Source organism: Pipistrellus hanaki, assembly GCF_964339955.1.
Source record: "Pipistrellus hanaki genome assembly, chromosome: 4".
Lineage (NCBI taxonomy): Eukaryota > Metazoa > Chordata > Mammalia > Chiroptera > Vespertilionidae > Pipistrellus > Pipistrellus hanaki.
Window position 1 is genome coordinate 93,862,876 of NC_140506.1, and position 16,358 is coordinate 93,879,233.

General features: G+C 44.8%; 1 protein-coding gene across 4 annotated transcripts in view; it reads left to right on the forward strand.

Moving 5' to 3' along the window:
- Positions 1–16,358, forward strand: part of IL21R (interleukin 21 receptor) — a 37,107-nt gene that overhangs the window by 2,298 nt on the left and 18,451 nt on the right. The window contains exon 1 of one of the 4 annotated variants that reach the window (XR_014794954.1): positions 2,944–3,027. The exons of 2 other annotated variants lie outside the window; for them this stretch is intronic. The gene's annotated coding sequence lies outside the window, so the exon portion shown is untranslated. Of the gene's footprint in view, positions 1–2,943; positions 3,125–16,358 lie in introns of those variants that run through there. One more of the 4 variants, XR_014794955.1, reaches the window with a different exon arrangement.

A 16,358-nucleotide genomic window follows, 5' to 3' on the forward strand; every position in this document is an offset into this window, starting at 1 on the left:
TGTTAGCAGGAGGACGAGACCCAGGGCTGGGAGAGGGGCAAGCAAGGCGGAGGCTGAGCCCTCGGGTGCTGCAGGCCTGCCCCTCCCCGGAGAGGAAGCGGGGGGCTGGAGCCCCCCAAGGCTGTGGGCAGGGGTGGGGCATGCTGGGGGAGGTGGAAAGAGCAGGTGGAAAGAGGCACCAGCTTCTCTGCAGCACCTCGGCCTTCCTGGTGAGATAGAGAGAGAGAGAGAGAGAGAGAGAGAGAGAGAGAGAGAGAGAGAGAGAGAGAGGTGAAGAGGGGGAAAAGCTCAGGGCGGGAGCAGAGCCTCAGGGAGGCTGACGGGGCTTTGGAAGCAGCCAGGCCTGGGTTTGAGTCCTAGCTGTGTGACCCGAGGCAGCCAAGAGCCCCTCTGAACCCGTTTCCTCGTCTGTTGTGTGGACGCAGAGCGCCTGTCTGAGCTTGTCCTGAGGTTCTGTCCCACGGGTATTTGTTGAGCACCTGCTGTGCGCCAGCGCTGCCCTGTTGCCGGGCGCAGTGGGCACAGCCGGCCGGCCGGTGCGAGGACAGGGCGGCCAGAGCACAGCAGTGCCCAGGGAATGGCCGCTCTGAGGTTTTACTTTCAGTATGATCGGCAATCATCCCCTTGTGATTGGCTAGGACACTGGCACAGGCTAGGGCTAGGCCCTCAATAAGTGATAGCGCTTACGATGACTCTAGTCCCCATGCTGGGGGGGGGGGGTGAGGCTCGGTGAGCGTGGGTCTCTAGGGTCACCAGGGAGCCGTGTACAGCAGAGGGAAGAAAGCTGGGAGACGGGGAGCCAGGACTCCCTAACAGCCCTCTCCTCACATGCACCTTTCTACCCCGCCCCCTAGGGCCGCCCGAGCCCGGGGTGGGGGAGGGCAGCTGGGAGCAGCCACCCCCCACCCCTCGCCCTGGCGCCCAGCCAGAGGGACTTTTTATGACAGCTCAAAAGAGAGCTCTGAGTAAACGTGGAAATTCTGAAGCAACCTGAGAATATCCACTTCCCCGGGTGTGGGCAGGGGGGCCCCGGAGGGCCCCAAGGGCAGAGCACCTGCGGCAGGAGCCCAGCGGCTGGTCCCCGCAGCCCCAGGGGGATCTGGTTATGCAAATTGTCCCCACGGCCTGGGTCCCTCCTCGCTGTGCATCCTGGGGCGAGCCTCTGCACCTCTCTGGGCCCCGAGTTCCTCCTCTGCCTGATGATGGAGACTGGGACCGGGACCCGAAAGCTTTCCCCAGCACAAACCAGAGACACTGAGGCTGGCACCAGGCCAGGGCAGGCTGGTGGGGCCTGCTGGGCACGAAAGGGGCAAAGGCAGGTTGCCCCCCACCCCCTCTCTTCATTCCCACCCCCACCCCCCAACCCCACCTCGTGGCCTCAAGCAGTTGTGGTTGAAAGCATGTTTTCTTTCTCTGCCTTACACCCAGCCGCTCCTGGCCTGGGGAAAGGGGCTGGAGTGCCATGCGGCTGCAGGAGGGAGAGAGGCTGCACAGTGTGGGCGAGGCTGCCCGGCGCGGTGGAGGTGGTAGGGCAGGTGGAGATGGCACGGGCAGGGGGCGGCTGCTGGGAGTCGGGGTGCGTCTCAGCGAGGGGAGGTCGCACAGGCTGGGGGAAGTGCCGGCAGGAAAAGGCTGTCCAGGTGAGGACAGGCGCCTGGACAAGGGCCCGGCGGGGCGGGGAGGGAGGCTGAGAGCTCCCGAGGCTCCGAGGCTGTGTGTGCATCCTCGGGAAGGCCAGACGCTGCCTCTCGGTCCCACTCCTACTGCCTGAGCTATGATGCCCATGTCCTGGCCTGCCTGCCTTAGACACCCACAACCCGCCCCTCATCACAGGCAAAAACATAAAGTAACGCTACCCACACGCCCACAGTGTGCCCAGCGCCTGCCTCATACCCTCAGCCAGGCCAGGCCACAGGGCACAGGGCACTGCCCCCGTTCTACAGATGGGGAGAACTGAGGCTCAGAGAAAGGAGGAGATGTGCCCAAGGTCCCGCTGTGAGTGAGTGGCAGAGCCTCCGTTCTGACCCAGGCCTGAGAGCCCCATTTGGTGGGAACCGGCTGCTGACCCGAGCACCCGCTGTCCCTGTCTGAAGTCCTTGTTGCTAACCTGATGACGGCAGCCATGGTCCCTCAGACCCTGGGCACTGAGGGTGCTGCCCAGCGCGGGGGGCAGTGCCTACCGATGAAGCTGACAGGGAAACAGAGACCTCTCAGGGCTGCTCCATGTATGACTGGACACAATGATTCTTAGCCTCATTCATTCATTCATTCATTCATTCCCCATTCTTCTTCAGCTACTTGCTGAGCACCTGCTATGCTTCAGGCCCCGTTCTAGGCACTGCGGTGAACAGCACCAGTTCATTTCCCAGCCCCTGGGAGCTTAGGCTCTGCGGACGGAGATAGGCCGTGAACACAAAAGCGATCCTGATATGACACGAGACACACAAAGGGGTGTGTGGCCAGAGAGCCACCGCGGAGGCCCCTTCCGGGCAGGGTGGGTTGACATCTGAGAAGGAGAAGGCAAAACGCACAAGGAACAGTGTCCTAGGGGGTGGGGGGTGGCTTGTGCAGGGACCCTGCGGCGGGAAACAAGCTGAAGCACCCGCCTTTGTCCTCATCGAGAACATAAAGACCCCTGGGCCCCGCGTCTAAGAGAGGGAGTGAAGAAGGGGAAGAGTTCACTGGGGACCACAGTCCGCATGGGTTTGAACGTGGAGGTTAAGCTCCGGCATCCCTCACTACTCATAGAGAGAGTGTTCGCTCACTCAGCCGCTCGCGCAGGGACTGTGTCAGGCCCCGAGCCACCCGCGGCCCGGCCTGGGTGCTGCTCTGAAAGCACCAGGAGCAGGAGGCAGGACCTGAGCGGAAGGAGTGACTCACGCTCCGGAGAGGCTGAGATTTACGGGGCGGTGACATTTGAACTGGCTCTGGAAGACGGGGTAGGTGGCTGCCGGTCGCCTCGGCCTGCAGACAGCCCCGGCGGCGGAGACACACGTGCACGGGCCGGAAGCCAGCTGTCCGGACCCGGTGCGTCTGGAGTCAGGGCTGGGCACGGGGTGGCGGGAGCGCTGGACAGCAGATCCTGAGAGCTCGTGACGGCAGGGTTTGGGGGTTCTCTCTGCAGGTCAGTGAGGAGCCACAGAGGCTGTAGTGGAACGAGGATGGGGTTCAGGGTCGCTGCTGCTGGCGGTGGGGAGACCAGGAAGGAAGCCGTAGGGGGCAAGGTGGGCAGAGCCCTTGAAGACCAGGGGCAAACTCGGCCCTTTCTTCTGTGTTCCCTTTCGGGAAGTCCCGGGGGCTCAGCACTTCCTCTTCTGGCCGCCCGCCGGCTCCTGTTTCTGGCGCTCTGGGGAGTCCCTCGTCACCCGCTCCAGGGCCTCTGGGTCCCCACGGGACCGGGCATGCACTTCATCAGCTCCTCACCTTTCACTTCCCACGCCCCGTGCCCTCCTGAGTCACAGCGGAGATGGTGACTGCCCAGAGGAGCCATTCCTGCTCACCGGTGAGGGAAAGACACAGAGAAGCCGCCGGGCACTCGGCTTCTTTCCAGTCTGGGGAGGGGGTACATCACGCTGCTGTGAGCGTGCACGTCCATGTGCACCTCTCACTGGCGCACAGTCCAGGATGGCCTTGTTGGGTTCCTGTCCAGCTGACGCTTTCTGACATGGTTGTACCGGTTTACGCTCTCACGGGAACACTGGGTCAGGATGGAGAGTGCCGGGTCTTTCCAAGCGCTTGGAATAGTCTGTCTGTTTTTTTTTCTTTTTTCAGTTTAGCCATTCTGGGTTGATGAGCAGTTGTATCCTATTGGGATGTAAATTTGCATTTCTGTGATGAATAATGATTTTAAACACCTTTCAATATGCTTATTGGCCATGTAGATGTCTTCTTTCGTAGAGTGTCTGTTGAAGCGTTCTGTCTATTTTTTTTAAAAAGTGAGTTCTGTGTTATTTATTATTGTTTTGTAGGAGTTCTTTCTATATTCTGGGTACAGATATAGAAGGCAATCAATCAGTATTTCTGTTTCACACAGATGTTTCTCTCTCTCTGCCCTTCTCCAAGCATATCCTTGGGTGAGCATTAAAAAAATTATATATATATATGCATGTATGCACACTTTAACAGCTGATAGCTCCATTTTGAAAATGAAATGCATTTTAATAAATACTGCCTTTATAATTATTCAAAGTGTGTGTATATAGTCTTGGGACACCCTATAGATGTATGTATATGTGTGTGAGTATAGATATAGATGCAATCTCCTTCCATTTTTCCCCCCCAATTCTCTTAATGGCATCTTTAGATGGACAAAAACTAATTTTAACGAAGTTCAATTTATCAGACTTTTTCCTTCTGGCTTGGTATGTGCTGTTAAAGAGGCGCTGCCTGCCCTAAGGTCATGAAAATGTTATCCTAAGTTTTCTTCTACGTGTTTTAGCTTTCACACAGGCCTACAGCCCAACTGTAACTTATTTTTATGGGTGAAATGAAGCAGAGGGTCAAGGTTTGTTTTCTGCTAGGTGAATACCCAGTTAATCGGCCCTCATTTTTAAGACCCTGCTCTCTGTGGCTTTGCAGTGGTACTTTTGTTGAAAGTTAAGAGGCTATATATGTGAATCTATTTCTGGACTCTATTATTTTTTCAGTGGCTCATTTGCTTTTCTTTGCCATAATGCCATATTTCTTTCTTCAAGATTGTCTAAATTATTCTTGGCTCTTTGCATTTCTATGTAAATTGTAGTCAATTTCCACCAAAGAAAATCTTGTTGGGAATTTTTTTGAACCTTGGGTTTACATTAAAACTATAGTTCAATTTAGGGAGAACTGACATTTTTAGAATACAGTTATCCCTCGATAACCACAGGGAATTTGTCCCAGTATCTCCTGTGGATACCCAAATCCAGGGATGCTCAAGTCCCTTGTATAAAACTAGAGGCCCGGTGCACGAAATTCGTGCATGGGGTAGGTGGGAGGTGTCCCTCAGCCTAGCTTGCACCCTCTCCAATCTGGGACCCACCGAGGGATGTTAAACTGCCCATTTAGACCCGATTCTACTGGTGGGATCTCATAATCCAGGACTGCTGGCTCCCAACTGCTCGCCTGCCTGCCTTCCTGATTGCCACTAACCACTTTTGCCTGCCAGCCTGATCACCTCCTAACCACTCTCATGCCAGCCTGATTGATGTCTAACTGCTCCCCTGCCAGCCTGTCTGCCCCCAACGTCCCTCCTCTGCCAGCCTGGCCACCCTTAACTGTCCTCCCCTACAGGGTTGATTGCCTCCAACTGCCCTCCCTTGCAGACCTGGTCCCTCTCAACTGCCCTCCCTTGCTGCCATCTTGTGTCCACATAGGGGCAGGATATTTAACCACATGGGGGAAGCCATATTATGTGTTGGAGTGATGGTCAACTCTTTTGTTGACCAATAAAAGATATTACTCTTTTATTATTTAGGATAGAGGCCTGGTGCACGGGTGGGGGTCAGCTGGTTTGCCCTGAAGGGTGTCCTGGATCAGGGTGGGAGTTCCCTTGGGGTGTGGGGCAGCCTGGGCGAGGAGCCTGTCTTGATTTTCAGGCTGGCCATGCCCCCTGGAGACTGAAGCAGAGGCCCTGGTATCTGGAATTTATTTACTTTCTATAATTGAAACTTTGTAGTCTAGGCCGGCCAGGGTGTGTGGAAAGCTTGGCTTCCACTATTGAAACCCAAGCCTCTCAATTGCTCTCAATTGCCATCTTGGTCGGGGTTAATTTACATAGTCACTCTGATTGGCTGGTGGGTGTGGCTTGCGGTGTGGTTTGAGTGGAATGATGCTTAATTTGCATATTACTCTTATTAGTTAGAATGGTATAATGTTTGCATATAACCTGTATTTGCATAGAAGTGACAGCAAGGTATGCCTACACATCACTTCATTCATATGCATTCAACATAGTGCTGAAATTCATGTTTTGTTTTTTGAAACTGTGGGATTTTAAAAAATAATTTTGATTCTCAGCTGGTTGAATCCACAGATGTGAAACACAGATACAGAGGGCCGATTGTGTTAAAATTTCCAATCCATGAGCATAGTATGTCGCTCCATTTATTTATATTAAAAAAAAAATTATCTTACAGAACCTGACCTGTTTGGCTCAGTGGATAGAGCGTTGGCCTGCGGGCTGATGGGTCCCAGGTTGAATTCCCATCAGGAGCATGTACCTTGGTTGTGGACACATCCCCAATAGGGATTGTGCAGGAGGCAGCTGATTGATGTTTCTCTTTCATCAATATTTCTAGCTCTCTATCCCTCTCCCTTCCTCTCTGTAAAAAAAATCAATAAAATATATTTTTTAAATTATCTTACAAATATCTTGTAGATTTCTGTGTAGAGATCTTGTAAACCATCATTAGATTCATTCTTGGAGATTTGATTTTTATGCTAATGTAAGTTATATAATTTTAAAAATTTCATGTTTGCTTTCAGTATATAGAAATACAATAGTTTTTTTTGTTTTTACCCTTTATTAACTTTGTCAATATACTTTTGCAAGCTGGAGGTCCAGATGTAGGAAGAAATAGCTGAAAAACTCAGCCTTATTCATCTACCTACCACTTGGAGACTTCCTACCTTTGTTTTTGTAATGGTTGTAGACATCACCATCTGCTAGTCCCTTGAGAAGGGGTACTATGCTGAAAAGCAGAATTCCTAGCCTTGAACTTCATACAGTCTTAACTATATATATATATTACTGTCTTGACAATATTTAAGTGTACAACACAGAACAGTGCAGTTTAGCTATATGCATTGTGTTAAACAGCAGATCTCTAAAACTTCTTCATCATGCACTCTATCCCCATGGAGCAACTCCCCAAGAGACCCCCTCCCTCCAGCCCCTGGTGACCCCCCTTCTACCTTCTATTTCGATGAGTTTGATTACTTCAGATATGTCAGATAAGTGGAATCATGCTGTACTTGTCTCTCAAGATTGGCTTATTTTGCTTAGCCTAATGTCCTCAAACTTGATTCATGTTATAGCATCTGGCAGAGTATTCTCCTTTTCTTAAAGGCTAAATATCATTCCATTGCATGCAGACCACACTTCCTTTTTCAGGCCATTGGCTGATGAGTTTAGATTGCTTCCACAATCTTGACTATCATGAATCATGGTGCAATGAGCATGGGTGTGCAAATTACTCTTTGAGATCTGGTTTTCAATTCTTTTGGATGTGTACCCAGAAACAAGACTGCTGGGTTACACGGTAGTTCTATTTTTGATATTTTAAAGGAAACTCCATACTGTTTTCTGTAGCATTTGCATTCTTTCACAGTTCCACCAGCATGGTGCAAGGGATCCTGTCTTTCCACATCCCCCCCCCCCCCCCAACACGGTAGTCATCTTAGCAGGTGTGAAGTAGCAGCTCACTGTGGTTTTGATCTGCGTCTCCGGGTGGCTCGTGTTGCTGGGCGTCTGGCCATCCACCTGTTGGCCATTTGCTTGTCTTCGCTGGAGAAATATCTATTTAAGTTCTTTGCCCATTTTCCCCCCAATTGGGAACATTTTTCGTTTTGGTATGTTTCTGAGATATAGGAGTTCTTTATAGATTCAATATAGGGTGTGCAATTTTTTTTTTATCATTCCGTAGGTTGCACCGTCCTCTGTCGATTGCTTTCTCTGCTGCCCGAAAGTCTCTGTGTTTGATGCCATCCTATTTGTCTATGTTGGCTTTGTTGCTTGTGCTTTAGCTGTCATAGCTGATAAATAATTGCCATGTCCAATATTTTTGAAGTTTTTCCCTATATTTTTTCCCTATGTATTTTTTTCTAGGAGTTTTATAGTTTTAGATCTTACAGTTAGGCTTTTAACCCACTTTGAGTTAATTTGCATATGACGTAAAGTAAGAGTCCATCCTCATTCGTTTGCCTGTGGATTTCTAGGTTTCCCAGCACCAGGTGTTATGTGGGCTTGGCACCCTGGTCAAAGAGCACCCCACCATGAACACGGGGTTTACTTCTGGGCTCTCTATTCCGCTCCATTGGTCTCAGTACCTGCTTATCTCTCTTTATGCAAATACTTGTGTGGATTGCTGAAGCTTGGTAATATATTTTGAAATCAGGAGTCTGAGGCCTTCATCTTCATTCTTCGTTCTCAAGATTTGGATATTTGGGGCTCTTTGAGATTCCATATACACTTTAAGATTTTTCTCTATTTTTGTAAATAATGTCATTGGGCTTTTGGCAGAGATTGCGTTGAATCTGTAGATTGCTCTGGGCACTTAAAATATATTAAGCCTTCCAATCCGTGAACATGGAGTATTTTTCCATTTATTTGTGTCTTCTTTAATTTCTTTCAGCTGTTTCTTTTGTAGTTTTAAGTGTACAAGTCTTTCACCTCCTTGATGGAGTGTACTCCTAAGTATTTTATTCTTTTTGATACCATTGTAAATGGCATTGCTTTTTAAGTTCCTTTTTGCATTGTTCATTGCTAGTGTATAGAAATGCAACTTATTTTTAAAAAATACATATTTTATTGATTTTAGAGAGGAAGGGAGAGGGAGAGAGAGATAGAAACATCAATGATGAGAGAGAATCATTGATTGGCTGCCTCCTGCCTTACCCCTATTGGGGATCGAGCCTGCAACCCAGGCATGTGCCCTTGGCTGGAATTGAACCTGGGACCCCTCAGTCCCCAGGCCGACACTCTATTTATTGACACAAACCAGCTAGGGCTGCAACTGATTTTTGAGTGTGGTTTTGTATTCTGCCACTTTACTGAATTGGCTAATTAGTCTAATAAGTTTATTATGTGGAACCTTCAGGGTTATTTATATTTAAGATCATGCCATCTGTGAACAGAGATAATTTTACTTCCTCCTTTCCAATATGTCTGCCGTTTATTTATTTACTTACTTATTTATTTGACTATTTGCTTTGGCTAAGACATCCAGTGTCATGTTAAATAGTGGTGGCAAGGGTGAGCTTTTGCCTTGTTTCTGTGTTTTTATTTTGTTGTTAATCCTTACCTAAGAATATATTTTTTCCATTGATTTTTGGAGAGAGTGGAAGGGAGGGAGAAAGAAGAAAGAGAGACAGAGAGAGATATTCATGTGAGACACATCTATTGGTTGCCTGCACATGCCTCAACTGGGACCAGGGATCGAGCCTGTAACCCAGGTACATGCTCTTGATCAGGAATCGAACCCGTGACTGTTCGGTGAGTGGGCCAACACTCTAACCACTGGGAAACACCAGCCAGGCCTTGCCTTGTTTTTCACATTAGAGGAAAAGCTTTCAGCTTTTTACCATTGAGGTGAACAGTGTATTCATTTATGGCATTTATTATGTTCAGGTAATTTTACTCTATTACTAGTTTGCTGAATGTCTTCATCATGAACAGATGTTGAATTTTGTCGAATGCTTTTTCAGCATTATTTGAAATAATCATGTCATTTTTGTCCTTTTATTCTGTTAATGTAGTGGATTTCTGTGTGTTGAGCCATCCTTGAATCCCAAGGTTAAGTCCCATTTATTCATATCCCTTTTTAATGTGGTGTTACATGTGATTTGCTAGTATTTTGTTGAGGATTTTTTTTGTGTGTCAACATTCCTTATGCATATTGGTCTCAAAATATCTTATTGTACTGTAGTTACTTTTATTTTTGTGATGGTGAGATGATAAAATGCCAAACCTGTTCCTAAATCAGGGTAACCATCCCTTACTTGCAGTAAATGATTTGGTTCACTCATTTCAGGGGTCCTTTCTGATGCAATATGTTGCCATCGATTAGAGCACATTTTTTTGTTCATGTCTTCCACCCACAGATTTAATGCTTTTTCCGTTTCATTTATTTGTTTGTTTGTTTTTTGTTAATCCTCACCCGAGGATATTTTTCCATTGATCTTTTAGAGAGTGTGGAAGAGAGAGGGAAATACAGAGAGAAACATCGATGTGGGAGAAACACATCCATTAGTTGCCTCCTGCACATGCCCTGACCAGGACCCAGGCCAGGGAAGAGTCTGCAACCAACGTACGTGCCCTTGACTGGAATGGAACCCGGATCCTTCGGTCCACAGACCAATGCTCTATCCACTGAGCAAAACCAGCTAGGGCGCCTTTTCCATTTTAACTAAGCACTGACCATGCACTGGACCATTGCTTTTGCAGTTTGAAGGGTGACAGCAAAACTAGCATACATTTCTTTCCCCCTCTTCACAATATCATGGATAGGAGACTTATTCTTACTGTATATCTTAGCAACCGCAGCCTAGGATTGGGATTCTTATTGCATTTAGAACTTTCACCTTTTCACTTAAAGGAAGCACTTTACGGCTTCTCTTTGACAGATCTGAATTGCCAGGATCACTACTCTAGTGCTTTGGGGCCATCTTTAAGTAAAGTGATTTTTTTATATCAATCGGGACAATACCGTGACAGCGGGTCTGATGGTTTCTGAGAAGGTCACGTGATCACTGGGCAGGCGGCATGCAAACTGTGTCTACACTGAGCAGAGGAACAATCCATGTTCCGGGTGGGACAGTGTGAGCTTTTATCACACCAATCTAATATTATGCATCGTTTATTTCTGGATCTATTTACTTAATATTTTCAGACTGCAGTTGACCATGCATAAATAAAACTGCATAAAATGGAACCACGGATCAAAGGAAACCACTATACTGATTTTCAGATGCTGAACTAACCTTGCATTCCTGAAATATACCTCATGTGACAATGATGTATTACCTCTACTTTCGCACATCTCATTAGATTTGATTTGTTAATATTTTGCATGAGAACTTTTATATTTATCAGAGTGTTTGACCTATAATTTAATTTTCTTTTAATGCCAAGTTTCGGTATAAGGTGACGTGTTTAATTCACATGTTAAGTTTACTTATATTTGATAAAAGTACTGATGTGCTTGAGATGAAGTCTATCATCTTGCTATTTATTTCCTTTTGCCTCATCTAGTCTTTGTTCCTTTTTTTCTTCTTTGTCCCATTGTTTAGAAGAATAAAGTTTTAAACAAATTGCCATTCTACGTTTTTTGTTTGTTGTTAGTTATACTTCCTTTTTTAATTCTGTTAGTGCTTATATTAGAGATTACAACATGCATGTTTGATATTTTTAGAGACTATCTTACATTAGTACCTTCCACACTTCCCAGACAATGCGGTGACCTTTAACTGCATTGACCTTTGGGGTATCATTATCATGTATTTTAATTCTACATATAGTTTAAACTTAACAATATTATCATTATTGCTATTTTTAAGCAATTAATATTTATTTATATTTATAATACTCTCTAATGCTCTTTATTTCTTCTTATGGGAACTTTCTTCTCATCTGGGATTCTTTATCTTTTGCCTGAATAACTTATTTTGGTACATATTTTGATGCGGTATACCAGTGACAAATTCTATCAGCTTCTCCTGGTCAGCTAATATATTTATTTTGCTTTCAATTAAAAAAAAATTAAGATCTAGTTTACATATAAAAATCACTCTTTTAAGTGTACAATTAAGTGATTTTTAGTATATTCACACAGTTGTGCAACCATTTCCACTATCTGAACATTTTCATCTCTCAAAAAACCCCCACAAAAACCTATGTCCCTAAGCAGTCACTCCCATTCCTCTCCCTTCAAAACTCTAGTCCCTGGCAACCACTATCTACTTCCTGTCTATGGATTTGCCTATTCTGGACATTTCATATAAATGGAATCACACAATATGTGGCTTTTGCTTCTGGTTTATTTACATTAGTATATATTTTCAAGGCTCATGCATGTTGTTACTTATATCATTACTTAATTTTTATGGCTGAATAATATTCCACTGTATAGCTATCCTACATATTGTATGTCCATTCACCAATTGGTGGAAATTTGAGTTGCTTCTAGTTTTGGACAATTATGAATAATGCTGCTGTGAGCATTTGTGTACAAGGTGTTTTCTGTGGACTTATGTTTTCAACTCTTTTTGCTACATACTTGAGGTCAAATTGCTTGGTCATGTGATAACATTATACTGTATTAACATTTTGAGTAACTGCAAATTTGTTTTCCACAGCATTTTACATTCCTATTATCAATGTATAAAGATGCCAATTTCTCCACATCCTTGACCATATTTTCATTTTCCTTTTAAAAAAAAAAAATAGCCATCTAGTTGGTATGAAGTATCACATTGAAGTCTTTATTTGCATTTCCTTAATGAATGATAATGATTATCTTTTCATGTGTTTATTGACTATTAATATAACTTCCTTAGAGAAATGTCTACTCAAATCTTTTGCACATTTTAAGATTGGGTGATCTTTTAAGTCTTGAGTTATGAGTTCTTTGCATATTCTGAATACAAAACCGCTAACAATTATATGATTTGCAAATATCTTTTCTCACTCCGTAGATTGTCTTGTCATTTTCTTGATAGTGTCTTTTGAAGCGCAAAAGTTTAAAATTTTAAATAGTCCAATTAATCTTTTTTTTCTTTTTTTTTTATTGCTGTGCTTTTGGTGTCATATCTAAGGAACTATTGTATTTGGTTGTTTATTTTATTATTATTATTTTTTTAGTGAATTTCTTCAATTTTATATTCAAAATTATATAATCTTAAAATAGGAACACTTTATTTCTTTTCCAATATGGATGCCTTTTACTTCTTTTATTTGACTTATCATCTTGGCTAGAACCTCGAGTATGATGTTTAATAAAAGTCATGAGAGTAAATATTCTTGTTTATCTTAGAGGAAAAACTCTCAATTTTTCATCATTAAGTATGATGTTGACTGTGGAGTTTTAATTGATTTCTTTATCATTTTGAGTTTAATTTATTTTTTAAGGATGTTTTTGCTATATATAACATTTAAGTTGGCTCTTAAGTATGTATATATCTTTAATTAAAAAAAATTTTTCTATGATGTATCTAGATGTGATTTCATTTTTATTTTTCCTTTTGGGATTTTGTAGAACTTCTTGAATCTATGGCTTAATGATTTTTTCTAGTTTTGAAAAATACTTAACTTGTCTTCTATGATTGCTTCTGAGCAGTTCTCTCTCAATCCCAAAGACATGCATTTCAGACCTTTTCACAAGGTTTTGGGATGCCCCTCTTGCCCCTCTTCTGTATTTAAAAATATTTTTTCTCTGCATATTTCAATCTTGGCATTTTCTATTGACTGATCTTCTAGTTCACCAATCCTCTCTTCTAATGTTTCTCATCTGTTCCTAATCCATCAACTCAGTTTTTATAAATTTCAATGATTGTATTTCTCATTTCTAGGGTTTCTGATTTTAAATAAATTTCATATTTCTTATGGAATTCTTGAGCATACTAATCATAGCTATTTTAAATCTTGTCTGATAATGCAATTTTCTGAATTATTTATGTGCATTTTCATTGCCTCTTTTCCTCTTGGTTTTTGGTCATTTGATATTGCTTCTTGGTTTTCCTTATCAACGTAAGGGAATGCTGAACATTTTGTAGGGAAAATATAAAGGCTTTGGATAAATCTAACTTTTTCCAGATAGGTTTTCATTTTATCCTAGTAGACATATAGCATATAGGAGATCCCTTTGATGCTGTCAAGGCTAAATTATTTCTGATTTTTTTTCTAACTCTTAAGGCATAACCTTTTCTGAATAACTGGGTACTTTCCAGGGCCCATCTTTCTTGCTAGGCCTTGAACTTCAATAACTCCCTCAGCATTGTGAAATTGCCAAAATCTCTTCTTAGCTTTTTAGCCTATTACCAAATGCTCTCTGCTAGGTTTCTTGGTATGCAACTCATTAGCAATGACTTGGCGAATTATTTGAGAGGAAATTACACACAGAATCTCAATGCATTTTCCTCCACTTTGACACCCTGTCCTCTCAAGTACTGTCTACCTTGGGTGCTCTCTCATGCCTTCTCACAGTATTTTTCCTGCTTAGTAATTGTTCTCAGTAGAGGAATGAATCTGATACCAGCTACTCCATTATAGCCAGAAGTGAAAGTCCCCCTCCACATTTTACTTGACAAACTTAAGATTCACTTACGTTTAAAAAGCTATGAAATAGTTTGGACATATCGAAAGGTATGAAGAATAATATAGTAATCAACATCCATGGGAACTTCACTCAGTTTTCCCCAAGTGTTGAGACTCCTAAAGACCCCTTTTCATCACATCCCCTGCTTTCCTACACTATTTGAAGTTTGATGTTTATCATCAGCTTGGACATCTCTGTGCTTTCCAGACACGTGTAAGTTCACCTAAACAACATGTGGAGCAATTTTTCCTGGTGCTGAGTGTGTGACACGGATGGTGTTCTTTTCTAACTTGTCTTCATTTCGCATTTTGTTTGTGAGAGTCATTTGTTTTGTGGTGTAAAGCTATGATTCAGTTTCACATTGAGCAACTCTACGGCTGTTTACTTTTCCATTCCCTTGCTGTTGGATATTTAGGTTGTTTCCAGTTCTTTGTTATTGGAATCAATGCTGCTATAAACATCTCTAGGACACCTGCGGCAGAGTTTCTTTTGTCATGTTCATAGCGGTGAAATTGCCGGGTCTCGGGGCAAGTGCTTGCTCATGCTAATGAGATCATGCAAACCATTTTCCTGACCAATTGTATCAATTTACATTTCCGATAACTGTGAACCAGAGTTCCCATGACACCATGTCTTCAGCCACGTGGGGTGCCGTCAGACTTTAGGTTTTGCCAATCGATTAGGTTAAAATGGCCTGCCATTGTGCTATTTATTTGCATTTCTCTGTGGACCGGGGAAATCAAGCACTTTATATTCTCCACAGCACCTACTTCAGTCTTGTTTTCTACCCCCACGCTTCTCTACTTCCTCAGAATTTTCTGAAATCTGGCCAACTTTTAAGCGGCTTTACCACAAGCCCAGAAACCACTTCTCGGCACTGGAGCCTGGTGCACAAGCGCCTGTCCAGGGCTCCGTGTCATCCAGGACTGTGCCGGCGTGCTTTGCCTGCAAGGATGCATTTAGTGCTTGCCACAAACTCGGAGCAAAGAGTCATGACCCTGTTTTTTTTTAATATATATTTTTATTGATTTTGTACAGAGAGGAAGGGAGAGAGATAGAGAGTTAGAAACATCAATGAGAGAGAGTCATCGATCAGCTGCCTCTTGCACACCCCCTACTGGGGATATGCCCGCAACCAAGGTACATGCCCTTGACCGGAATAGAACCCGGGACTCTTCAGTCCCCAAGCCGATGCTCTATCCATTGAGCCAAACCGGTCTCGGCATGACCCTGTTTTATAGATGAGAAAACAGAGAATCAGGAGGATCAGGAACTTGACCAAGCATGCCCAGTTGGGACCTGGCAGGCTCCAAGCCAGGTGCTCCTCACGCCCCTCAGCAGGCAGCCTCGAAGGGCACCCACCTGTGGTCTGGTGAGCATCTGGGAAGGAAGTTGCTGTCTCCCTCAGGACCCCGAGAGAGAAGTCCCATAAATAGGAGGATTTGGGGCAGGGAGAACAGTGAACATCCCCAGGCCGCTCTGCAAGAGTGAGACCCTCTTCCACCTGCTTCCAATCCGCCGATGGCGGAGGGCGTGAGCGTCGCAGTTTGGTGCCAGTGCGTTTGAAACGCCTCTCTGACACTCTTCCGCCCCCTTCCAACAAAGGCAGACACAGCCTCAGGTCCCGGGTCTTCAGCGGGGGTCGCAGCTTCCTAAAACTCAACTGCTGTCTTTTGTTTCCCTTGTATTTAGCCTTTACATTTCACTGTATTTGGTTTTACGGTAAGTTGACTGTTTTGTTTAAGAAACGCTCAGATCACATCTACTCTGTGCCACGGCCTGTCCCAAATGCTTTACAAACATTGACTAATTTATTGTAAAGGATCTTACGATGCAAGTACTGTTATTACTATTTCCATTTCACCCCAAGGACCCTGAGGCCCAGGAGGTAAACTTCTCCAGGCCACACGGCCTGCAAACGGCCGGGCTGGGATCGGAACCCAGGCACGCTGGCCCCGCGTGTGCGTTGTGACTACTGAGCTACACACGGCCTCTCTGCTCCGTGCTAACTACCTGCCAGTGGCAGTGATAACTGCCTCTTCCGTTAGGACGTGTTTATTGGGGCGGAAACAGGAGGTAAAATAAAGGTGAATGGCAGATAGAAAACCGCACAGTGGGGACCTGGACCGCAGCGAGGGGTCGGAGTTCTGGAACATTTTAAGGAGGCTTCCTGGATGCAGGGATAGAGCAGGAGGGCCGTGAAGAAAGAGTCTAGAGCGATGGGAGGGGAAAGGGCGTTCACGGAGAAGACAGCGTGAGAATTTGCCTCGTGCAAAGGCAGAGAGGCAGGGTGGGCCTGGGTGCCAGGAGGATTCTGGGTAGTTCGGATCAGTGGGACAGTCCTGGCAG